This window comes from Strix aluco, chromosome 22 (assembly GCF_031877795.1).
Source record: "Strix aluco isolate bStrAlu1 chromosome 22, bStrAlu1.hap1, whole genome shotgun sequence".
Lineage (NCBI taxonomy): Eukaryota > Metazoa > Chordata > Aves > Strigiformes > Strigidae > Strix > Strix aluco.
Genome location: NC_133952.1, coordinates 1,965,491 through 1,992,074, shown reverse-complemented (window position 1 = coordinate 1,992,074; position 26,584 = coordinate 1,965,491). Strand labels below are relative to the sequence as shown.

Sequence of the window (26,584 nt, the reverse complement as noted above, 5' to 3'; positions counted from 1 at the left end):
TTTGGTAGCAGGTAGTGATCTGAGTGTGTTAGCTAGAATTCTCATGATGAAATGTTTTACTTAACTTTCAGTGCAAAGTACCCAAAGTGCCCTTTGGCTTACAAATGCCCAACACTTATAATAAAAATAATAAATAAACAGTGTTTTATTGTAACTGTTCTTGTGGGCATTTGACTTTGTACACATAAATAAAAATCCTGTGGGAAAATGTTTAAAATTAGGCATTCATTGTTAGTTCAGAGTATCTGTATGACTAAAGGTTTTTTGTTAGACCTACACAAGATACACATGTGTTTTCTGTTTAGAAAATTTGCTATTTTTTAAGTAGGAAATGTGAGGCAGTGAAGTGTTCATTACATTCAGAACACGTGGATAACAAATCTGCTTAAATTTAACATGCATCATAATTTCAAACACCCTGGAGTGTCTGAAAAGTTTAACAAAGCATGAATACTTCATCTACTTAGTGTTTATACAGAGCAATGCATTTATCTTTTTCAATTTATTTGGAACAATGGAGCAGAGTGCAGCACAGCTGCTTTTTATATATGCAAACATATGTTGTATTCTATTACTAATTAGTAATTGAGACCACCTCACTGTCCATTTTTCAGCCCTTCATGGCTCAACTGACTGAAGACTCTGTCTCTTCAGAAATCCAGGTCATAGTTGGGACTGAATGAATATGAGTTTTGATGTTGAGGAGGGGATTAGCTCAGGACAAGTTTCAGTTCCAAAAGCTACTCGTTACACACATTTTGTCATATATGTCATATGTTCTGTCTGCTCTCTTCTGAAAAATGAAAAGATTAACTTGTTTCTTTGCTTCATTCCTGTCTTTGAGTATCTTGTACCTTGTCCCCAGCACGCAACAAAGATGCAATTTATCATGAAACATGGTATTACTTGGTTATAAGGACAATTCATGTTGTTCTCGCAGGCATGATTCTCTTCTGATTGTGGTTGTTTTGCACCTCTTCCACAGCTCTCTAATAGCGCTGACACTCGCTTCTTAGAGGAAACTGAGCTTTGCAGACAATAGGCTGTAGGGTAAAAGTCTGTCAAAAGCAGTAACACGAACAAGCACAGAGAAGGGAGCTGTGAGCATGCTCCCTTCCACTACTGACAGAAGGAAAATAGAATAAAGGAATTGTGCTGGGCTGCATTCAAGCAAGAATTTTAATGCATTTCTATTTTTAAGGGGAGAAAAAAAGATTATGTGGAGAAACAAAGGGTTCTGAGGTAATTTAGTGTTATTCTCTCTGAGCTGTGACTCCTGCTTGGATGTAATAACCAGGCCTGTGCTGCAGTAGCTGAGATTTAGCCCCTCACCTGAGGAGTTTACAAAACTAAGTAGACAAGAGAGGGAAGGGATGGGGAGGTAGGAACAGCAGAGTCACCAAGAAGGGAAATGATCCTCAGGTTAGTAGCTGAATGAGACATTAAGCCTGATGCCCTGTTCAGTGCTTTATATGCTCAAACACACCCCCTTTCACAGCAGAGTAGAATGTGGGGAAAAACAGTTCTGATATGCATACATTCTCCTGAACGGTTTCTCAGAATGCGGTTTGGACTTGATATTGAATCCAGTCCTGCCCTGTGCCAACGAAGGCCATAGATAAGTACCTCCCAGCTGGTACGGAAGGCCACGTGCACTGGTCTTCCCCTTTAAGATTGTACTTCAAAGGTGTGACTATGGAAGTAGATGAGGTTTTTTCTGAAAGAGCAATATTTTTTAAGTACTTCTTACGCTGCTCCTGGCCGTATGGATTTAAAGAGCAGGCTATAAGCCAAGGGGGAGACATTAAAATAATTTAGAGTTAGTGAGTATCAATGTTACAATCCAAAGTGGCTAATACAGCTGTTACAGTCAAGTTTGGCTTGGTTTTGGTTGATGTGAATTTGAAATTCAGCTCATGCAGCTTTCAGGAAAGTATGCAAGTGGCCTTTATTCACTTGATAACCAAATGCTTTGCAATTTGCCTAAAGGCAGAACTTAAAAATCTCTGTTTTAATGTTGAATGGATTTTTAAATTATTTGCATTCCCAGGTACATGTAGGCAGCTAACGCAGTCTTCAAAAGTTCTAGATGACTGAGTCTGCTTCAAGTAAATAGGAGATAGATGTCTCTGGTTCTGAAAATTGGGTACTTACGTACATGTCTACTGGCATAAACACCTTTTAAAATCTGGCAGAGAGTAATTAAAAAGTTTATGATGTGCCTTGCGAAGGCTGTGACAGAAGGAGGATTTGACTGCCCATCTCCCCCAAGTCTCTTGTTGAAGCTGAATGATTGGCATACGCATCTTGTCACTGAGAAATGTCCTTCCCCTTATTCCTCCCACTGGCAAAAAGGTTCTTCAAAGAGGGACAATAAAACTCCAATTTCTGAGTGTGACCTTTAGAGAGGTTTAGTAGCTTCTAATCTTAAATAGCAGAGGCATCAAAATTTCACTGGTTGATATGTTCTAATAAAATATTTCTTGATGTCAGGAGGGCACTAGAGATTCTTCACAAGTATTAATAGTGGGAGTGTCAGCTTCACTGTATAACTTCTGTCAGGGACTTCCACTTTGTGGGTGAATAAAAATATTTTGCTTCCTTTATTTCCCATAAAATATAGACATTAGGAGTACCACAGCCAGGGTCGTACTTCAAACACAGCTCCTTCCTAGTATACCTTTAAGATTTGCCTTCCCTTAGCTGTCTGATTCCTGAAGGCAGGCAGATGTTTGCCTCAGAACTCTGTTTGTACAGACTTAATACATTTTGGAAAGAGCTATGGCTGGAGGCGAGGCATCTGCGTAGCCACACAGTCGCTCTCCAAGGTGGTTTTTTACTGTTGAATAGGGGCTGGTTGTGGTTTGTTAGATATTTAACGATATTCCAGTGAGAGCAATTGTACAGCAAGATGTAACACAACATTTGACTTTTCAATTATAAAACCCGAAGGGACAAAGAAGAGTAGCAAGACAAGGGATTTTTATATTTTGCATTTAACAATGTTAAAATAAGTAGCATGCGTTCCAGCAGCAAATAGCCTAAGCCTCGTATCTCTCTGCAGCTGCCTCTGGAGCAGCTGTAGATTTTATCTCCTGCAGACAGTGTAAACTACTTACCAAAGTGTTTTTGCTTAAGCAAGGTGGCCCAGATGATAGCCTTTCCTCATTTCCAGATTCTGAGTCAGAAGTTTGAAAACATGTTGGAAACTTGTTTATAAAACACCACAGGAAATAGAAATGCAGCATCAAGGCTTATGGTATATGTGTTGCTGAAGTTGTAGCACTATGGAGTACTCTTCTCATCGAAGTCATTGAGAACTCATCAGTACTCCCGTGTGGTAGGTAGTTCAGCTTTAGTTCTTAAGGCTTTCTGAGACCCTAGATCTATTTGAAACTGTCTTTCCTTTCTTTCCTTATTGCCTTTCCCCCTTGGCTAGACACAAGCATCTCCCGACCTTGCTTAACACAGATTTCCTTGGAAGAATGTGGGTTCCCTGAAAACCTTGAATGGCCAAGATGATATATGGGTCTTTGAAGAAAATATGCCAATGAAGTATTTAAGTTCTTCCAGTCTCTGAATTAGACAAGGAGCAAAGACTGAAATAATAAAGGTTGTGCATGTCATTTATTCAGACATGCTGTGGTAAAAAAATCAGGTTAAACCAGCTTTGTTAAAACAACTTTCTCAGTGTTGTCTTGCCTTCTAATCTTCAACAGAAAATTTACTTGTTGGACTTTGAAATATAGAAATACAATGCATTTTAAAGAGCAGTAAGCCCATCATAGCTACTGTTGAAAGGAGTGAGCTTTGCTGTCAGTGCCAATTATGGAAAGATTGTGCATTTGGTTAGTAATTCATTTTCCTGCCTGGAAACAACAGCTATTTGCTAACCCACAGAATATTGCATCAGTAAACTGTATTCCTACTTAAACTCCAGTGTTGCAGATAGTTACAATATAATGTTAATTATTACTATGATGCTAAGCTAGAGGATATTTTTTTCTCTATTTTAAAAACCTCCCTTACTCATAGGGTTCCTACGCTGCTAGCTCCTCACATTTATAGTATTTCTCCCTTCCCTGTCTCAGCACCTGATCTCTCCCTGCCGATGCTCTCTTTTATTTGCTTTGTATGTTCCCTATTCCTTATCTGGTTGCCATTGCCAGCCCAGCAGTGGGGGCTCTGAGGACCTGCTGGAGACTGAATGCTTACTGTAACAGTATCATTTTGCTAGTGAAACTGGTCAATAATCCAGGATTTTACTAGTGACCTGAAGTTAAATTTAAAAGCTGCTTTGTGGCTTGCAGTAAACAACACGGGGTTTAGAAAGATTAGTTTTGACATCAGCTAGTATAATGGAGAAAATATACTTGAGGGCAGGAATTGTTAAGAATGGCTTTTGATTCAGTCTTAATTGACGAAGGGGCAAACTATTCTGAGATCAGCGGAACAAGGAGCTGATAAATATTTTCTTACAAGCCCATTTCATTATGAGTCTAGAATGTTAGAACCCCTTCAGTAATAAAGATACTGGAACCCCAGAGGAAACCCCAAACAGCTTCAAGTGGAGGCTTGCACCTTAGATAAAAAAGAAAGATAATTACCTTGCAAAATACCAAATGTTGACATAAAGCCACTGCAGCCATTATAGTGGTATGAAGTATTGTTGCCTCACCTGAAAAGCCAGTGGTACAATCAAAGTCAGTCAATCTACTTTGTGTCTAGGCTGGTGGAATTTGAGAACAGAATTGTTGTGCCTCGTGGAGGCTAAGTAGGCACACTTCACTTAGGCCACTATAAGCTGGAAGCTGTAACTGCAAAAGAGAAAGATGGTTTTGTTTATTGTGATGAAATGGGTCTGATGAGATTCATATTCACCTTCCTGCTCACTCAGTTCTAAATGAATCATTTAGAACATGTAGCAGAGCCCATTCTCAGAAAATCCTGTTGGCTTCTGGGATCTTTGGGCAAGAGGTGTAGTCTTTATGGGCCTCTATTATTACATTTACAAAATCAGAACTGTGATACGTACCTAACACTTTGAAGTTTTCAGTGATGTTTGAAACTTTGACATGTCACTTTATATCTGGGTGTAGCAGAGTACTACAGAGAGGGTGCTAAAGCAGAACACCTGGTTAAAATATGCAGGACAGTGTAGTTCCAGCTTCTCAAGCTGCTAAAGGCTGCAGCTGAGGCTGGAGTGCTTCTGAGACTGTAGTCTAATTCATTAGATGATGACAGTGGCATGGAACTTGAACATTTTTTATTTAATTTCTTGTCGTCAGAAAAGATATAGCAGGGACTGAACATAATCAAAGTAAAATTAATTTTCAAGTTAAATCTAACGTTCATGGAATTTTCCCTTTGTCTTTCCTACTGCTTCAAGAAGTTAATTAAAATGACACTATTATTTCAGCATTTGGAGTTTAAAAGAGAAATCTATTTTCTGAAGTTTCAATGCATGTTAAACATGCAATTAACATAATCTGTCAAGGGACAAAAAGGAAGAATCCTGTCAGTGGCCTGTCAGTGACTGAGTTGCTGTGGTGAGCAGAGGCTTTTAAAATCCCTGTTATGTGTATTTGGAGTAGGAGAGAAGGATCTCCAAAGCCAAAGGAGCAGTTGTTATCTCTGTGTTATAAATGGGCTGCTGAGCCCCAGAGAAATGAACCAGTTAGGGTTGCAGAGGATTTCTATAACAGATGCAAAAATTTAACTGCTAAGTTCTAATTCCTGTCCTGCTGTCATACACCCATGACAGTAAGTGAGCCTGTAGGCATTGGACACGTGAATGACGTTAGCTTTGTTCATCTACCTTAAAAAAAGCAAAAGGTAATGGACAGCACATAGTACAACCTCTTATTTTATTATACAAAAGCTCAGAAAACATATTAATGCAAAGCATCATGTTGTTATTTGCAGCACATTCAATACCAGAAAAATGTCAGTGCATTTCACCCTCTATTTTAGTTGAAAATGGAAAAGGTATTACCTTGCAAACTGTGATAGTTTTGATAGGAACCTTCAAGTAAATTGTTTTGGTTGAACAGACTGTTGATGTTTGTTTTTACTGGTTTTATCCCACAAAGATAATCTTATTGCAAGAAATCTATCTTGTACACAGTGTGCTGGGCTTCTTTACTTTTTCTCTGCAGAAAGCAGAGGTAAAGGTATCAGGGGACCTGGGGAGTATTTCAAATTACAAAAAAGGATGAATCTATTTTTCTGCACTAGATTGTGCAACCCCATGGCATCATCAGATGCAAGGCTGGAAATCTATCATTTTACTGGATGTTGTTGAATTTACTGTCACTGAGTAATAAACGTATGGAGGGATCCTATAGTCTGCTGATCTGATGTGTTAGTCTCGGTAACTGTCTGTAAACATTTGGCAATAAAGCCTTCAATTGAAACTTCCCAACTCTTCGAAGAATATGTTAAAAGAATGGTGATTTTGTTCTATGTCTGGCCACCTGCTGTTTTCTTCTGTGGTAAAGTACATTGGTAACTATGGGAACAAAAACTTAAGAACAGACTCCCACATGTGTTGAAGTTGATTTATAGAAGGTCTTGAAGTGATGCCATGAATTGTGAGATACGGAACTATCTGGTGTGGAGTTTGATGGCTTTCAGTAAGAGCTAAGTAATCTACTTTCATAAGTTATTTAGAATGTCCTTGGCATTGTGGATGTTACTTTCTCACTTTGTCTTAACTGCAGTATAACGTTGTGCTGCATTTTCCAGTTGCCTTATTTTGTCCCCAGAAGTGGCAACGCTCTTTCCCTGGGTTGGGCAGTAAGATCTGTTATTTCTATCAGGGAACAGGGCTTAGAATGTGATAATATGTGACAACGGTACCTCTGGAGCCTCAGAATGAAGGATGAATGTGCAGGTGAATGTATAGTCAAATTATAATGTAATGTTATAGTGTGTAGCACTGTCACAATACAAAAGCCTTGGTTGTTAGTTGAAGCTTTGGTAGTTTGTGCTGTTGCTCTGAAAGTGTTTATTCCTTTCCTAGTTGGCTAGCCAGGATAGTGGCCTGAGCTGAGGTGCTGTGGCCGTGTGGTAGAGATCTGTGGTGGACTGGTATCCTATATGGATGGGAGATCTACAGTTGCCAACGAGTCACAACCGTGTGATGAAGTTGTATTCAAATGAACGTTAAGGACACTAATAAAGGTGGCTTGTATTTTACAGATGAGAGAGTAGTAGCACGTCAGATACAGCACTGTGCCTTTCAGCCTTAGCTGAACAGAAGCAAGATCAGATCTTTGTCATGTAATGGTTTAGCTGTTTTAACTAGAAGGGTTAGCTGCTCTGTGGCATTACACTGTGCTTTCTCTGCAGAGCTGGGAAAGTAGGAATTGAGAGAATTCTTGACCCCTTTTAGTCCCTCCTTAGGACTTAAATCTTTGTAATGTGATAGCACCACACCACAAGTCACTCTTCTGCTCTGGTTGGTACAGCTGGGAATGGAGAATGAAGGAATTGGGGCATGCTAGGCTTTGTATAATATGGAACTGACAGTGGCCTAGGTTTGTTCCATGCTAGCACTGTGCTTTCCAGATTGGACTGCCAGTGACCTTTCCCTGTCACATACGCACTTCTGGGTGCATGAAAGCCAGATCAAAATTTTTCATTGATTTCAAGAGTCAGTGGATTGACTTTTCATATAGAAATTTCCTGTGGTTTAGACTACATGTTACTTGGAGTGAGAGCATCTTTTAGTTGTAAAATGCTTTGGTGTCTAAGATAGCACAGTTTGTGTTTTCTTTGTTTCAACAAATTTGCATGTATTGTGAATGTGTTCAAATGTTTCTCTGACGCTTGTTCTGTGACCCTGTTTAAACTGCATAGCAAAAAACTCCCAGAGAAATAAAACATTTTATTTTATGAAATTGGTATGATACAGTAATTAAATAGTGATTCTGAATCTATTATAGTCTCAGATGTGAGTAGTTAACATTTAATTTTAAAAAAATAAACCCTGGAAAAGCAACAAGCTTTGATCAGTTTGAGTGGCTAATCAATGAATTAGTTGACCAATCTTGGCTGTTATCTTTTAATATGCTCTGTGTCTTGATAAAGTTGTGGAGAATAGACGGTATTGAATGGGAGATTTGTCTCTAGGCAATGTGTTGAGCCTAGCCTGTGGTGTGAAAGCTTCCTGTCCCTGTATTCCCCAGAGATGAAGTCTTAGAGACATTTTCTGGGCCTCAGCACTTGCCCTGCTTCTCCCTTAGGATGCAAGACAGTGATGTGTTGATAACCTGCACTTGCCTACAGGAAATGAGAACAGTGGCAAGAAATGCTAGTTTTATGATAACTTTTATGATAAACTGAAAGCATTCCATTAAATGAATGTATTGCTTGATGTAGTTGTCAATTATAAGGGGCTTGTTGGTCCTATGAGTCCAGGATTTGTTTCAGGATAGACAAAAATGCAAGTAGTTTTATAAACAGAGTTTCTTGATAACAGTATTCTGGATGTAAGGGTAAGAGGTCCCTTTTGTTATTATTTTCTCTGTTTCTAATTTCTTCCTTTTCTGAAATTCCAGGGCAACATATGAACAGTTTTACGCAGGCAGGATTCAATACAGAGGAAGAAAGAGAAAAAGAGAAGTTAATAATTAAGAACAAAAGGCAAGATAATTTGTCACATTTATATGGATTATTTTTCCACACACCACCAAATCAGATCAAAATTTCATCATGTGTGTGCCCTTATCAATGGATTTTGATTAATTTTCATTGTTAGTTTTGGAGCTGCCTTTCTTGTGAACTTGAAAAATAATTGTCACATTGAAATGTGTTAGCTTTGAAAGATGAAACGTTACCTCCCAGAATGCTTATTTTCTCAACATTTTGTTCTAGATAATAACACTTTCGTTAGTGAAAACCAGCTTCCCCATGGGCACAGGATGATGCTATGTCCTTCATAAGTGTGTTTTACCTGTTACGTTAGTTTATTTAAATAAGATATGCAAGTCTAGATTGGATGGAAAACGCTGAAGGAGTACTGGATTCTGTGAGGATTTGCGGTCTGCATTCAGAATCTATACAGCTGCTGCATATATTTTGCCTTTAAAATACTCTAAATTAGTTCTTGACTTGCTTCTGGTGAGGACTGGAGTCTTTTAATAGTGATTAATTTACTAGCACACAAAATCTATATTGTTTTCTGTGTAAGGAATTGTCTCTGATTATCCTTGAGTAAGTGGTGTATCAGTAGTGAAGCAGACTATATATGAAATTATGATCCCTTTCGTAAGCTTGGAGGATGATGACTGCCAGACCTCAACCTATTATGCAGCTTATGGTTTCTTTATATGTAAAAAAACATCATGATGTATGCAGTATCTCTGTGCCTTTTGCTGTTGCCACTGTCATGTATATTATGTCAGCTTGAGCTTGCACAGTGCAGTACAGCAGCCATGGTCCTCAGTATTTGCCCTGATAAGCATATATTAAAAATGCAGTGGATGCCATAGGAATAACCCAAATGTAACATGGTGTAAAAACACGATGCCCCAGGAGGCTCCTGCAGTAAGTGCTCCTCAAGTGCTTCCAAACTGGGTTGCTCAGGAGATGATATCTCAGGGGACATAGCTAGTGTTGAAAATGAGTAAGCAAATAGGATAATATTTTGCTGAAAATAGACTTGAGCCAAATTCTGAAATAATTCCTTAGATGGTAAGGACAATGGGATTCTTGCCTAATGAAAATTGTAGGGGCTTTGTGTCAGATCTTGCAAAGATCTTGATCTGTCTGGAATGCTGACTGATGCCTAAAATGCAAAGATGCTATAGAATGGAAACAGCAGGACAAACTAGCTGTAACAATTGGAAACTATGAATGAGACTCAACATTTCTAGTTTGGAAAGACTGAATGGTGTGGGAGAAAGATAATTGTAAGCATTACACAGCACCTCACATACACTCCTAAGTAGGTCAAGATTGAAACGAGGTGTTACAAGGCAACAAAGCAACCTCAAACAGCACAAATGCCTTGACTTCATTTACTGTGGTTGGGTGGGGAGAGGATCAAGACCAGCAATGCCTGCTAAATCTGTGTAGGGTGAATACCTGCAGGGTTCTGTAAGAGATATGCCGTGGGTTTTAAGCAGGATGCTGTTATCCTTGTTACCCTGTCCCCACGCATGAGTTTTCCTTTAGAAAAGGAGAGAATACTTTTTCCCCATTCATTTATCATTCCTGTTTATTTAGATTTCAAGTTCTCAAAGGCACAAATTGTCTTATCCTGTCATTTCAGTGGCATGTAGGACAGGCAGGAACTATTCCTGGTTGGAACTTTTAGGCAGCACCATCATGTAAAGATGCTGAAATTCTCCACAATTTAGGCAGACCTCAAAGGTCTGCATCTGCCTTCTTGTGCATTGTGTTTTGGGACACAGCATACAATAATGTGCATTGTTTGCTAGCCATTTTCCACTAATTCTGCATTAGTATTTCCTTGTGAGTTAAAAAGGAGGGAAATGTATGGTCTTTGCCAAGAAAAGAAATCAGACAGAAGTCCAAAGAGAACAGCTTGTCTATTTTTATCAGTAACTGTAGACTTCCTTTCTAACTTAAGCAAGTATGGGAGGATACCTTAATAATATGTAGGATGCTGTATGGACACAGGGGAGGCATTAAAATAAAAAATATTTTTTTTTCCTTCTTAAATGAAGTAGCACCCCATTGATGTTTGTTGCGTACTGGATGAAATACATCCCAGAGGAATTAAAAGTGAGTTATCTTTTGTATGTATTTCCTAATATCCACAAGTATTTCCTTCAGGTTTGGGTTTTTTTTTTTTTTGAAGGAGTGAAACAAAACACATCCAGATATCCTGTCTGAGAGTGGGGAGACAAAGAGTTAATAAACGATTATCCCAGGTGGCTGAACACTTGAGTTGCAGTGAAAGGCTGGTAACATTCATTGAGCTCCTGTGCTGGTTTCTACCTGTCAGCAGCTCCTGATATACTACTATACAGGGAATAAAAAACGAGCTTGCTCAGACCAGAAGCAGCAAGCATCCTTAGGAACCTTCTGATGTTACATTGAAGACCGACGTGCAATGTTATTTTTCGCATTATTTAAAAGAGTCTTTTGAAATATCAGTGATGTACATATGGTCTTTGCTGCTTCCTCTGGTGTTTTGTTCACTTGATTCTCTCACCGGAATATGGATGATGCAAGCACCATTCAGTGCCTCAGCCCAGATAAAGGTAAGGGGAAATGTTATTTTAACCACCTTTTTGAGGGAAATTAGTTTCACTGTAGAGAAAAGTATAGTTTACAGAGCTTTTCTGGACACTTGTTTTCTGTTATTCAAACTTCAATGCTTAAAACAAATATATAGCAGTTTCTTAAGGTAGCCTTTGCTGTACCATACCTTTGCCTTCAGTTACCACCAAACCTTAAATAATACATGCATCTCTAATGGCTGCTTCTTCCTGCACGAAGGGTGCAAAGGAGGAGTGCACCAGGTATATTCCTGTCCCTTTTCTGCTCACTTAAGTAGCTAGCTGTCACCATAAAGAAAGGCTTTCTATTTTTAACCATAGACCTTCTGCTACCCACATTAGAAAAGAGACTCCAGTACTATTGTGAGTCAGCTGTATTGTTTTAATTTTTTTAAAATATGTGATTTGCTTCTAATTAGATATAGCTTCTTTATACCCATCAAACAAGAAGAGTGCACAGAATCACTTTGGGTTGAACTTGTCCCTGGTGGAGTTATACCAGGGATGAATTCAGTCCTCTCTGTGAACTGCCTCAAGCTGTTAAAACTATGCTGCAGCTTTCAGCAATTTGAACTTGGAGGTCATACCACCTGTACTGATGGCTTCTTAAGAAATCACATTAATTCAAGACCAATTCCAAAAGCCTGGTTTTTACTTTTTAAAAGCTTTATATTCTTATTGATTTATTTGGTAAAAGCCCAGAGAGAGAAACCCTTACCTGTGATACGTTTTAATTGAATCAAATACCTAGTTGCTTGTCTCTACACATTTTGTATTTTATGCCTGTTGGTTACGTGATTTTACAATAGTTGTGCAACAAGTAAAGAAGTCATACAGCTTCTGTGTGTTCAGAAAAGCTGCTCGGTGTGCACTGGATACTATTCTAACATCTTCATGACTTTAGGAAGGCAGATCAGTAGCCCTGACTCCCAGTATTTTCAACTAATAGAATACTTAGTCACATGTTCATGAATATCCTGCCATATCTTTTGAAGGATGCACTCATTAAAGTTTGCTTTTCATTTGTAACATTGGCTGAAAAAATCATATCTAGATTCAAACTTTACCAAAGTGGAAAAATGCTTGGATCGAACTTGGTGTTTAGGTGGTGCAACCAGACCTGGTATCCATTAACTCTGGTTTTGACTCCTCCATGTCTTTATTCTTAGCCTACCAAAAATAAGCTAAAGCAGTGCTGCTCATTCAGAAAGTGAGAAAAGGAAATGCAGAGAGGTGTGGCTGTACCTGTGTAGTCACTGATCACTGCAGCAAATACTGTTCAGTAACTGAAGAAGGATGTGAATGTGAAAATTAAAGCAAACTGACTTGGAAGAGTCTCATTATAGAGCAGAACTGTAATTTAAAAAAAGAGGATGTCCATAGAACATCACATAGAAAAAAACTTCTATCATAAATAGAAATGGACATTGTTTTTTTCTGCATTTTATGACCATTTTGGTAATTATAATCTTTAGTAATAAAAATAATATCAAATCCAAGAATACTTCTAGTCTCTGACATATTTAATGGTTGTGAGAACTCTGCAGATAATTCACATAAATAATGAAAGTCTCAGTCTGCATCAGAAGAATAGGAAAACATCAGTATTTTCCTTTGAGATTTGTTAAGAATGAAGCGGAGATGATGAGATGCATTTAAGCATTGTCAATATTTATTTAAATAGCAAAAAACTTGAAGCATATTTTAAAACTTGGCATAAGGGTTTATTTACCTGTGCCAATTTGCTGGCGTAGAGTCTAGAGATTTGGAAGCATGCAAGCTTTAGTTTAACAAGATGCTAAGTAGAATGGTGAGAAACTATTTCCTATGTGCAAGAATTTTTCTTGTTTCAAGGAAAGAAGGTGATTTTCTTAAATCTTCATAAGCTGTAAATCCCCAAGTTTTGGATTGAGTTGATTGAAATGGTACAGTTTGATTGAAACCTTTTCATTTAACATACTTTTATTGATTGCATTTTTTATCATAAGTGTTTCAGGACTGAAACCCAAAATATTTTGGTTTTGAAAATGTCACGATGGGACAGCCCAAGTATTCCTCTTCTAATTATTGTTCTCTGAAACCTGATGGACTGTGAACAGACAAAGTCCCCGAGGAAGGTATGATGGAGCAGGAATTTTGTCACCCGAAGTCCTTTTCACTTCTTACTACTAGGTTCAGCTTCCAACTTCTGAAAACAGGTATGAGAGAGAGGGGCTCTCACTGGAGGATCTCCCTGGAGAATCACTCATGTAGCAGTTACTCAGGTTCCTTCCTTGTTTGCAGTTAGAAAATACTGAGGCTGAGATTTAGGGATGTTCATGAACTCCATGTCTCTGCCAGGTGGGGTCATTCTAAGCTAGCTGGTGGAAGCACCGTGGAAACAAATGGGGTAACTTAAAAGAGTGGAGGTTCCATAAGCTGAAGCTACAGGCAAGGTGGTTAAATGAAGTTTCTTTTTGAAGGGTGGCCACCTTCCTGCTGTCATCTGGGGATTCTCCCCTTGCTCAGGTATAAAACAGTGATGGTGCAACTGAAGCCAGTAATTCTATGAATGCTTCTAAAAGTCTTCATATGATGTACTATTAAAACATTCATAATGAGATATACTAACATGCTGGCTCTCAAGACTTCAGTGTTGTAGTGACTTGCCACTCTCTCTTAGTTTTTAGAAGTTTCTGGCTGCCTGGAATTTGATGAGTCACAGATGATCATCTAAGAAATTACTTGCTCCCAGTAATTCTGAAATGTTCAGCTATCACTAAAGAAACAATTCATACTGTCTGTCAGTACCATTGGGAACAGAACATACTGAGTAAAGCACATTGTCTGGGAAAGTCCTTTAAGAATGTGACAGTGGGCAGTGATCTTCCGGTGTAACACCTCACGAAGCTCTGGAAGGCTTAACTGAGCCTTGTGTTTTCTCTTGCTCTGGTCTGTTTGGTGAGATTGAAGTTTGTGATTTTTCAGTGTTCCTCTCTTGGCCTGCTTTGTTACCTGATGTAACCATATGCTGTGGGTCAGCTGTTTGCCCAGTTCACAGAGGTCAGGAAAACATTTTCTCAAAAAAAAAATAGTTGTGTTGATGAAGGCTTTGTCATGTTTATATCATTATTAAAACTGTATTACAGTAGTTATTTTCTACCTTTTCTGCAGCTAAGGAACCAGTGTAATAGGTACTGCTGAAAACCCAAAGGCAGCAGTACTTTTTGGGTTCAGACTGATGGTCCTTGTGCTCTGGGGAGAGATTGGAAAAGTGGGATTTAGAAGATGGTTCTTTCTCCTTTTGCCAAGCTAGTTAGAAACTAACTTGAGCATGACTTACCTGCTTATTCTGTGTGTGGCTGAATATAACTCTGTGCTCTCAATCTCTATGATAAATGCATATATTTTCTTGTCAAATAAAAATATTGCTTACTCTACATTTTCTCTGTTACTGTGATTTAGCATGATTGCTTTACTTGGGATGGAAGTTGTTTCCACCTCTCGTTTGTGGTGAATTGGACTTTGGTTACAAAGCGTATCATTCCGTTGGCTCAGTTGGATTTGGAGTTGAGATCTAACATCCCTAACCTGGGAAGCACAAGTACTCTGCTTTCAGATTATCTATTGTAAATCAGGGTAACCCTTTTAAAATGATGGGTTCTACATCATTTTAAGGATTTGCACCATCTTAATGGAAAGCAGAATCAGATCCACACTTCCTAGTGACAAGCCGGTTATTGAATATAAACAGAGTGTGTCTGTCATGACTTTTATTGACACCATAGTTACCCAATTACTTGAATGCCTCTTTAGTACTTCCTGTCATTCATTTGACTGTACTTGATCCTGGCTGCTCATTTAGCTAGTGATAGGTGAAAAACACCTTTTGTGATGTTTCATGTCCTTTTCTGTTAGTCTGCTTTACCTTTTGTACTGAGATTGAACGCCATTCCACAGTCACTTTCTGATTAATACTTAGTCCTTCTCAACAGCAACATTCTCCTGCTTCTAGTGTATACAAACATACAGTAATACGATTACTATTTGTATGAACTGAGGAGGGTTAAGAAGCTGGAGCTTCAGATCCAAATCTGAAGATCCAGACTTGACTGACCCAAAGGCTTTTGATTTGATGAAGAGCGGCAGGTGCAGAGTTTCAGCCTCCAGACTGCAGCAGACTCCTGCGAACAGCATTTGCACAGTTCCCTCTCACCTGGGAATGAGTCCTGTCTTGACTGAGGAGGGAACTCCTTGTCTTGGATCATCAGTAAAAACTACAGAAACCTGAGGTCAAGAAATGGAATCTGGAATAGCCCCAGTGATTTCAGACAGACCTTTAATAGAAGAAAATTATTTTAAATATATAAATACTTCTTTCATGGGTAAAATTTCCTTTTCTGAGGGATCTGAAACTGCATGCCCTCAGCTCCTTCCTATGTTTGGAAGACCATTTATCCTGGTGTGAAGGTAGATGTGACAATTACCTTCCACCAGAAATACATCAAAAAAGAATCATCTTTTATGCAAAGTACTGCTATCGTTCCTAGAACTCAACTCAGTTCCCACCCCCATTACTAAGTATATCTGTGTAACTTTGGCAAAATCATTTAATACAGTCTAAGTTCAGAGCTGTATCCCAAAATTGGGGATATTGCTTTCAAATTATATTGAGGAGAACAGAAGTCCAATTATGAAGGTTGTGCTTAATTGCTCTAGGTTTCAAGTTACTATACTGTGGACTCACTTTAAATTTAGCTTAAGTGTTGGAGGGTGACTACATTACATCAGCCTGGAAAGGTCTCAGTGAAATTATTTTCTGGTAGTGTTCCTGTTTGTGAGAGGGAGGAACAGCTTTTCCTTCATTGATTTAGCAGGAGGTTTAGATTATAGTTAGATCTGGGAAATAAAAATACAACCAGAACTCAGTTGAAGAAGCTAATATAACCAGCCACCTTTGCTCTAATTGCGTGAGTGCAGTGGAGTGAGAGGAACAATGAGCATCGTGCATTAATTATCCAGAATAAGGATCGGTGAACTAATTAGGATAAAAAAAGCTTATTTTTGTCTTCAGAAAACATTTCAGGACTGCTTTCTTGCTGACTTGCACCTTGTCCAGTCGATTGTACTTGCAAAAAGCAATTGAAAACTGTTTCTGAAGCTCAGTTCTCACCCTGCGTCAGTGGCAGTACTTATCAAATCGACTTCTCACGAGCAGAAATGATGACATGAAGTGCCTTATGCTTTGGAATAGAGATCTGAAATTTGCTGGAATGGACCTTCTGCTTTTCTTATGCAATTCTACCTGTTTGTTATCAAAAAAGTAGGATATAAAGTAACTAACATGAGTCTAAGGCTGTTAAACACTGGGAAGAAGAAAGCATTGTTTCTTCTTGAAAGTATAGTGATTTGATGCATTTCTCATTTAGTGAAGTCCCTAGGTGGCACAGAAGGAATCATTCTCAGACATTTGTCCCTTTATGTGCCTCTGGACTAGAGATTACTTGCACTTCTTTCGCTTTTTAAATCACTTCATTTATGTATTCATTGCTCTAATAAAGACCAATGCTGTTCTTAAAAAATGCATAATATGAAATTAAGTGAAAATTCAGTATGCTGGAGAAAATCGGGCTATCATGCATCCTTTTTTCCTGTCAGAAATTTTTATTCTGATCCGAATAATGAACTCTGGCTCTTTTCCTGATGTATTCAGCCACTGTGGGCACAGCAGTGACTCTGAGCAGGCTGTCCGATCTGTAGTTTTAATGCATTTCTTCCTGTGGCGTCATCATCTTTGATACTGAATAAATTAGAGATTATTTGTAATACAGAGTAAAAGATAAGAAGTCCAGTAGAAATCAGATACAATGAAATGCTGCTTGTTCAGAATCCTCACCCTTTTATAGTAGAATGATTTTTTTTTTTTAAGGTGATTGAAACTCTACAGTCTGTCATTCAGCATCCCATTAGTTGAACTGAGGCAGGAGCCTGCAAAAAATAATGCCTCCAAAAATAGCTTCTCTGTTTCTTATCATGAACTAATGTTCTCAGCTGTATTTCTCAGTTGAATTTATCAAGCAAATATCTTTCCAGGTTTTGTTCCATACCAAGTCTAGAAATTTTAAGCAGATAAATAGAATTATAGAAAGGAAATGATGAATATCCTGCTTCTAAGAGGAAGAACATAACACTTCTTTAAAGGTACACTTAGCTGTTGTGAATCCTTGTCTAATTTTAGGATTGTAAATCAGTTTCTCAGTTGAGAAAATGCATTGTCCTTAGTATAAATAAAAAAGCAGTTTTTATCTTCAGTAAGATGTAAGAGAGTAAGAGAAGTCCTTATTATGGCGTGATGATGAAAGATGAGGTGCTTAGCAAGCATAGGTTTGGAACCTAAAGCATAATGTGTCTATTGTTTCTTGATGTACTTCATTTAATTTTTATATCTGGCAGTTGTGACATCTTGCAAGTTCTTCTCAGGTCAAACTTCATGGTGAACAACATCAAACATAAATCAAGATGGATCCTTTATTTCGACAGTCATAGAAGCCTTAGCAGAACAAATTCACTGAAACAGCTATTTTCATGTTCACTAACATCATGGCGTGTCTTTTTTTTTTTTTAACCACTTCTGTATTGTCCCATAGCAATAGCTGCTCCAGACTCCACTGCAAGTGGATGGTAGGAAACAATAAAGTAGTGAAAGTGCAGAATTTCTAAGGTGAAGACCATAACCATCAGTAATGACATCATTCTTGTCTCAATTTTATCAGAGTTGTTGATCTGCCATTGTGTTATGCTATTTGACACAGGTGTGATATAGGAAGTGAGGAGAAAAGATGATGCATTTGATGTTGATTTTTATATACAGCAACTGGCAGTTGATATTTCCTTCAAATATGCCCCCATGGTTCTTTCTCATTCTGTCTGCGTTCCAAAAGGATTTTAATTTTGAAATAATGGCTTTAGGCTGAATATCAGCTTGTTATAGGTTCATATTTTGAAGTCTGTTGATTTGTTGAATGATTACAGTTTTGCTTTTCAGTTCTATCTTTAGAGATTTTCTAGGAGGATTATTTTATTTTTTCTATTGTCTCTGTTAATGTGAATTGAAATGTGAATATGATGAATTGAAAAAAGCAGAAAAAAGGGACCAGAATTTGCTTTTAAGGTCCCGATACTAACATGGCTTATAATTAAACTGACTGATCCACCTTCTTAGATATTATTTCTGTTTCACCATTTGCAAGGGTTCTTTAAAGGTCTTCTGGTGAGGAGTTGATGTAATCAAGGTGATTATTCTTGGAATGTAGGTCACCAAAGAAGAATCAATACACACATGTTCTCTATTCCTCCAGCATCATATCTACTGATTTTGCCTTGTTACTAAAGAGGCACACTCTTTTTTTGCTGTTCTGACCTCAGTTACAGATGATTGCAGATGCCTCAACTTCAGTTTGATTTAAAAAAGAGAGAAACATTGCAAAGAAAATTTCATGTTAATGCTAAGTGAACAGCTTAAAGAACAGATACCTTACATGCAGATTCTTGTAATTAATATCCCTTCTGTTCCTAGATAGAATAATTTGTATGGTGATTGAGAATTTAGTTCAGCTAAAAGGGAGAGGTTTCCCATTTTAGGGAATTACAGGAGAAGGGATAATCAGTATTGGCTTCTGCGGGTCTAAAGGCATTAATGTGGCAGAGGGCAACTAAATTTTATGGCATGATGTGGCCTGACACAGAATGAATGTGGACCAGCCCAGTACTGAACAAAGTCCAGAAACACTGTTAAATGTGGATCTCTGTAAAACGTTTTCCAGCATTTTCACAGTTCAGCCAGCAAGCTGCCTCTTTCATCAGCCTTCAAATGCCTGGTTATCTTATCTTCTGGTTCTAAACCCTGGGGAGAGATGAATCTGTCAGACTGCTTTGTTTCAAACTGAGGTGGATATTGGAGACCATAGCAAAAGATAGAAATACTTTTCCTGTAGGAGCCCAGAAGCAATTACTTTACTTCCTGTATGTTTACCCAAGCTATACTGAATCCAAGACTAAAAAAAAATGGGGCAGTAAGCTGTACTGACTTGCACTCATTGACCTTGTTGTGGACTTCAGCCCAGCAGCCCGTGCTCACTGTGCAACTGTGCTTCTCACTGTTTGTAATCTTTCCCCTTTGGGGATTCCAGCAGGTGGTTCCTGCTTGAAGAAAACCACAATTATGGTTGTCTTTTAAGCTTACAAAAAGATCTGTAGTTGGTTTCGAAGATTTACAGATGCTGGATCTGTAGAGTGATATATTTTGAAAGGAAAATAAGAAGTTGATAAATGACTGCTTTCTCAAGAATTCTGTCACAAATATTAAAACCTCCAATTTCTTTGGAGTGGAACTCGAAGCAGTGATCTCCCATGAAAGTGCATTTGCCTTATTTTAGCCGACGGAAGATTCAGCTCCCTTTAACCTACACCTTGCACAGTCTGTGTAGTCAAACACTACAGGTACAGGTACTATTGGAAATTTTTGTGCCCTCCATCAGTAGAAAATCACGTTTCTGTCTTCGTTGCTCAGTGCTTCATGCTCTCTTTTGTTCAGAATACACACTGATTGCATGTTGTAAACTGTGGCATAGATTCAGATTACAAAATTATTGCTTTACCTATTCATTTCAGTCTCATGAACAGTCACCCATTAAAATGTCAACAAGGGATGTGAACATCAGCTTTGTATTTTCTTAAAAGGTAGAAATGAGAAAAAAATATTTATTTTCTGAAACAGCTATTAATTAATGAAAAGTATATTGTCACCCCCCCGACCCCTTCTCCTGCCAGTCCAAAGAAAATGTCCAAGATCAGGTAAGTCCCTATGAAAGTGTGTCCTTGTTGACAGAGTTCAAAGCCAAAATGTGGTTCTTAGCCTAATCTGATTTTCTTTAAGTTATTGTGATATTTAAAATTTAGATAAATAATTCTTGTTTGTCAGGCCTATCAGCAGAGGCTGGAACTTTGTAATGTCCTTGGGATGGGGAAGCACACCTGATTATTATAAATTCATAGGAAGAAATCACAAGGATGTGAGGTGGATGCATTTCTTTATGGAAGTTCCTGGGCACAGGACTTTCTGGCTCCCAGATTGTTTAAATACAAGCCATCTGCTTTGCCTCACTGCAGACAGATTTCTAATTTTTGGTATGAATGATTCTGACATTTTGTTTTCAGCAAAGGATGGACTAAACTAATGGCTCTAGAGGAAGGTCTCCTCTCTCACCTGTCAGCTACATCTTCCTTGAGTAACCCTTGTAACTGAGCAAGCACCTTGCAATTGCTTTGTGCATCAGCAGCTCTGTGCTGCCATGTAACCTGCCTGTATTTCTAAGAGAGAGCAAGATGACCTTCGTTTCCATTGTGGATTTAAGCTTGGTGGCTTAATCCTGCTGTTTTCTCTCAATTTACAGTATACCCTCATAAGGCTCTCTCTTGGATGACACAGAAGCAGAGGAGAGCGTTGAATGAACACAGAGACTGGGTTATTCCTAGAGAAAATGCAGCTCCATTTTTTCCGTGTTTCATGAAACTGGTATATATTTGAAGAAATAAGGAGTCTGTCACATATTTTAAAATATACATGCCACAAAAGGAAGGTCTAGAAGCGTTTTGAATCTTTTACAGGTAGAATATATTAAAACTCACCCCAAATATGGAAGCAAAGTTTGTGAGTTAAAATCAATTTGTGGTGATGCATTTCAGTAGCAGATGTCTTTTCTGTGAATGTCTTTCAATCTGTCTTGTTTTCCTGTACCAATTTTGCTGTGGATTCTTGAATTCTTAGGGAAGTTTTCATAGAAGGTGTTCAATCATATGGACAGATTTCTTCCCTCCCAACCTGCCTTAATCTCCCTTTCAGTGTTTATGACCCGTGTCACTGAACAGATGGTAAAGTGCGGAAAGATCTTTAAATGTAAAGAGTTTAAGATCTTACTTCAGTTAAGTGTGTAGGGACATTTTCTTACACAAGTCAGAGGTTGGAAACAAGGTGACCTTAGAGCAACATTTATAGCCGTAAAATATTTATTTTATGCTGACATTTTTCTACAGTCAACAAAATTTCATTATTACAGCTCTGCAGGGAAAAAAAAGTTCAAATAGCTTTTAAATCCTTTTTACTAAAGATATCTTGGAAATTGAATTTCCTTTGTAAAAACCAGCATCAGAATTCTTAGTAGAGTTCATTAGCATACTATTGTTATTATATTTTAATCACTGAAGGCAAAAGCTATAGAAATACCTCAAAGATGGTGCATGTTTTAAGTGGGAAAGGGTTAATAATATTTCTACAGTTTCACTGATAAAACATGACACAAAAATCTTAATATGTTTATTAAACAGTCTTCCTTAACACAAAACCTACTCGAAGGCTCAAAACACAAAGCCTATTCTCACTTAATTAAAATAATTGCATCATTTTTTTCAGATGAGGTCAAGAGAACTAAAAGTCGTGGAAGGAGGCAGACTAATTGTTGTCATTACATTAGTGCTGTTGTTGCTAATGGTTCCCCTTTCCACAAATATTCCTTCATGTGAATAAAGTAATTTAAAGGATTTCAGGATCAGTTCATCTTAATAATGCAACTTTCTAAACAGCTTTGGAAAGCCCTGGAAATACTCATATTTGAGGTTGCTTCGATAAAGCAGCTGTCTCAGGGCTTACCCCTTGTGAATTCCAATTTGGAAAGGATGCACCGGGACAGGCAATGTTGCAGCCACTGGTGTTTCTCCCAGTGGAATCAGTGGCCTTGTAAATTGGTGCATACTGAAAACAGATGTATTTCAGTCAAACTGAGTAACTTGAATATGTTCTGAGCCAGTGCAGGAACATTAAGCTTTGGAGCATGGTGGGTGAGAAACGGAAGCTAGTAAATAAGCTGGCTTCCACTTGCCAGCACAAGATGTGTGGCTTTAATCTTGAGTGTGGATTACTGAGCTCAGAGTTGCTGTCCAGATGGTCTAGCAGTCTGTGGTAGACTATAGCTCTGTCTGTGTCCATGTCAAAGGTCAGTAGAGTGGAGTTATGTTAGAATTAAGGAAAAGGCAGCTTATATACAGTTGAGATAATGTTGTGGCCCAGCTGGTGCTCTGGCCTATCTGAGCTTGTGAATGGGTGATTGAATGAGGGCAGGAAATTTGGTTATAGCTCTCTGTGTATCTGAATTTTTGCCTTCCTTGGAAGTTACCAGAACCATCTGAAAGTGATCGTTTTAGTGAATTCTTATATAACTAATGCAGAATTTTTTATCTGTCAGACAAAAATAGAAAATATGAATAGAAAATAGAAAATATGACAGCAGTTGTCTACGCTCCATCAGCATGGAGCATCTTCCTGGGAAGAGGTCATATCAGAAACACAGGCAGCCGTTATATACGGACATGGAGAAGTCAAAGAACATGGAGCGCCATGGAAACCCGAAGGCAAATGGCTCCAGCAGAGGGGAAACTGAAAATGAGGTGACTGGCCTTGCTGTCTAGATCATGCTGCTCTTGACCTTTAGGAAGCAGCATTTCTGGGGGAAAGGGAAGAAACATAAATCACACGTTTAGAATGAGCATCATGACTTCGGTTCATCAAGTCAAACTTTCTGTGCTCCTGCTGTTCGTGTTTGTGCTTATCTATGCTGGGTTTTGAACCTTTACCATAATTCAGATGTATTTCTAAACTGTATTTAGTGATGTGCATTTCAACGAGATTACTTTGCTTTTGTTATTTCCCTTAGAAACATCTCGGCATTTAATCTTCAGAAGACAGTGACAGGCCTACCAACTCATATGAAGATCTTAGGCTGGGGTATCTAAGATGTAGCTGTAACTGTAATTTCTGCAGTTTTTCCAGGGCTTTTTGACTGGTGTTTACAGCTGAAAGTGCAATGGGGAGGATAAAAGTAAGTGAGAGAGTGTACAGACAAATGGCTTGGTGCCAGATGACATCAAAAATTTTTGTTTCCTCCTTTTATTTTATGACTTGTGTTGTGGGTTGGCAATCATTTTCTTCTACAATCATTAGGAGCAAGATTCCCCTGGGTTGGAAGTGGGAAATAGTGATACCTGTATTAAAGTTAATATGTGTTTCACTACTTGCTGCCCATGTGTTTTTAAGTATTTTAGAATCAGCCTCTTGTGATGAGGTTAGTTTGTTAATCTGGTAAACTGGGTCTGTAGCGTCTTCATGCAAGGATAAATGGAGTGCATAGCTGTGAGGTTACAAGTCTAATCCTTGTGGATTTGCAGCTCAATTATAGTATCATGTCTGTAATATTTAATGTCTCTGGTGATCAATATATTGAACTTTGAAAATCAGTTTATTAAGTACACCTGAAGTATATTCTGTGACATCTTCAACTGGTAGCGAGCTGAAGTATCGAAATCGTGTCTGCATGCTGTTACCTGATACACTCAAGCTTCTAGCTACACTGAGAGCCTAATTCACCTCTTGTGTTGCTTCTTTGTTTTGTCTCTGCTTGAATCCTGCTGTATAGCAGACGAGAGAGAGATCAGAGTCTGGCCTAGGGATTGAAATTCCCCGCATTGAAATTTTTAGTTTTGTCTTTTCTACTTTGAGGGCTACAGCTGTTTCCCTGTGTATTAAATGACTTTGAACACTTTTTCCTTCCCTCAACAGTAAAGCATGCATGTTGGAAAGGAATCCATCCATACTGATGGATTGCATTAGTGTTAAACCCATTTATCTCAGGAGGATCTTCATTTTGCTCACTTTTGTCTATCTTCCAAACCATATGTATGTTGTGCTCCTATATCTTCTGCAAGATGCTCTTTCTCTCTACGATGCAGTCTGGCTTTTCTGCCATTCTTGAAGTGAATTTCTTATTTTGCAAGACTTCTGACATTCTAGCATTGTTTGTCAAGTATTCTGAGTTCCACTTTTAGCTAAGCCACAGGCCAGCCTGCAGACTCCAACATTGTTGGTTTTGAAATCTTTTTGTGGCATGAAAAGCTTTTGTTACACTTGGAGAATAATAGGTTTCTGAAGAGCCATGGAAAGAAGTCTATAATCTGCATGTTGTCAGGTGAGCAAGATTTTTCTGAGGATGTCAAGTGAGGCAAGAATAGAAACCCATTTCAATAGGCTTATATCCTAAGTACTCAGCTCAGTATGTTTAAGAGTTGGGAGGGGGATTATGTCACATTTAACCCTTTGTTATTTCCTGTTGCTTGCCCACACTGTTATCTAGTATCCAGCATTATCAGTAAATAGAGGGGCTTTTTGAAAGATTTCATTTTTCTCTGTTTATGTGATCATCTTCTTAGAAGGCCTGAAGGATGGATTGATAGTGCCAACTAAAAGGATTTAAATTAACCTTCTCTGGGTGGGCATTGGATTAGAAATCTAGTTTTAACTTGAACATTGAAATAGTTGTTCTTTTCTGGTGCTATAAATCACTGGCATTTCTCTGTACTCGAGTAAAACCAAATCCACATTCAAAGTCCTGCTTGTACAGAATTCTAATTCTGAACTGTGAAACTAATATCTTGGGCAATGCTGCAATAGGAGTTACATTTCACTCTTCTCCCTTCCCTTTGCCCCTAGGTTGATAACACATAAATGGTTAATGCAGAATCTAGGATGTCCTTGCAGAATTAATTTTTGAATTTTAAAAGGAGATTCTTTTGCTGTCTAGCACACAGAGTGCCAGCTACTGAGATTTTGTTGCATGTACAACCTGAACAACTGCAAGGAATCCTTCTGGTTAGTGCTGCAAGAGGAAAAAAATGAGCTAAACAACCGCAGTACTTCTGGTCTATTGCAAAAGTTTGCCTTGACTTTGTCTCCTTATAACCAAAAGCCTTAAAGTTTAGTTGTACCTCCTCCCTTGTGAGGTACCACAATGTCATTCTCCCCATTTAAGATGTTATTTCTGTAGCATGGAAATTACTCACAAAGGTGTTTACTGATCTATTTAAGAAATTCAGAGTAGCATGCAGTAGAACAGGAGTTGAGTTCACATTTCTCAGGTCTCATTCTGGCCCATGCTAGATCTTGCTTCATCTGCAGAAAGGATTAGGATCTTTAGAACATGCTTCATGGGTTCTCGCCTTCTGTGTAGCAGTTTTCTATTGTATAGATATACACTTCTTAGCATTTTAAAGAAGAAGTTGCTCCTCTGATGACAATTAGTTTGCAGTCATCTCACTAAATTACTCTTGAAAGATGCCTTAGGAGAATGACTATTGCTGAAGTGTTTGAATAAGTGGCAGAATCTGACAAGAGTGTACGTAGCATTATTGCCACTGTTGACCCTTAGCACAGACCCAGTTTGGTTTTAATTTGGAATCAGTCTGTGGTTAAAGTCTGAGTTCAGCTTAATATAAGAACTCTGGGCATAGGTGGTGAAGTAAACAGCTTTTAATTGAGAGCGAATCATCTCTAGAATTAACTAAAGCTTTTTCAAACTATGAAAGGAGGAGTAGGAAGCACTTAATGAATGTGTTTTTAAACGGGCAATTTGTGTTTAGCTCATCAACCTAGAAGTATACTAGGCTTCTTGTGTAGATTACAGATGGCAAGAGCAATTGTATATTGTACTTAAAACTTAATGTAGATTAAGAGGTTGTGATAACGTAAATGACAGATTTCTGTACTTGGAGTTTAATGGATGCATTTCAAATGGAATGAGATAGTGACTTAGTGCTTTTTAAAAATTAATCCTTACCTGCTTTTATCTCTGTCAGTTTTCAAGCACCCTCACCATTCCTGGTTTCTGTGTGTGCATTTGTTCTGTAGAGTGTAGCTGCCTGGCTGGTGTCCTAAGCAAGCATCTTCCATGGGGTTGTGTCCGTTCGCAAAGACATTCCTAGATGGGTTGTGAGATGGAAAGGTGCTGCTAACATAAGCAAAGAAGAAAAAGAAAGCACTTTTTTTAAACCTTTTTTTTTTTTTTCCCCTACAGCTGTAACATATCACCTAAATCCCTTGACTGGATAGGGCAGAACCACAGCTTTAGGATTAGTACGTATGATGGATTTAGGATTTGAAGCAAACATGTGTTGCTGTGTTTGCATCGTATCTAGTTTTCACTGCCTAGAGAGAAATGTTCTTTCTTTTATCAAGCAAGTCCATTAAAATACTGAGGAGAACCTTCTGAGAAAAGATGGAGACTGGTACAACGATATTTTGAAGAGCTGTATGAGAAGAAAATGTGATTGTTCTTTTTTTTCAGACCTGGAAAGAGACTGAAGAGCTTAAGCATCTCGACAGATTCACAGTGAAAGGCAAGGGTGGCTCAGGAGGGCAGAGAGGGGAATGGATTGTACTATTAACTTTGCACTTATTTACTGCAGTGGAT

At 38.3% G+C, this 26,584-nt stretch overlaps 1 protein-coding gene across 1 annotated transcript in view; it reads left to right on the top strand.

Moving 5' to 3' along the window:
- Nucleotides 1-26,584, top strand: part of PLCH2 (phospholipase C eta 2) — a 98,345-nt gene that overhangs the window by 23,258 nt on the left and 48,503 nt on the right. The gene's annotated exons all lie outside the window — the stretch shown is intronic.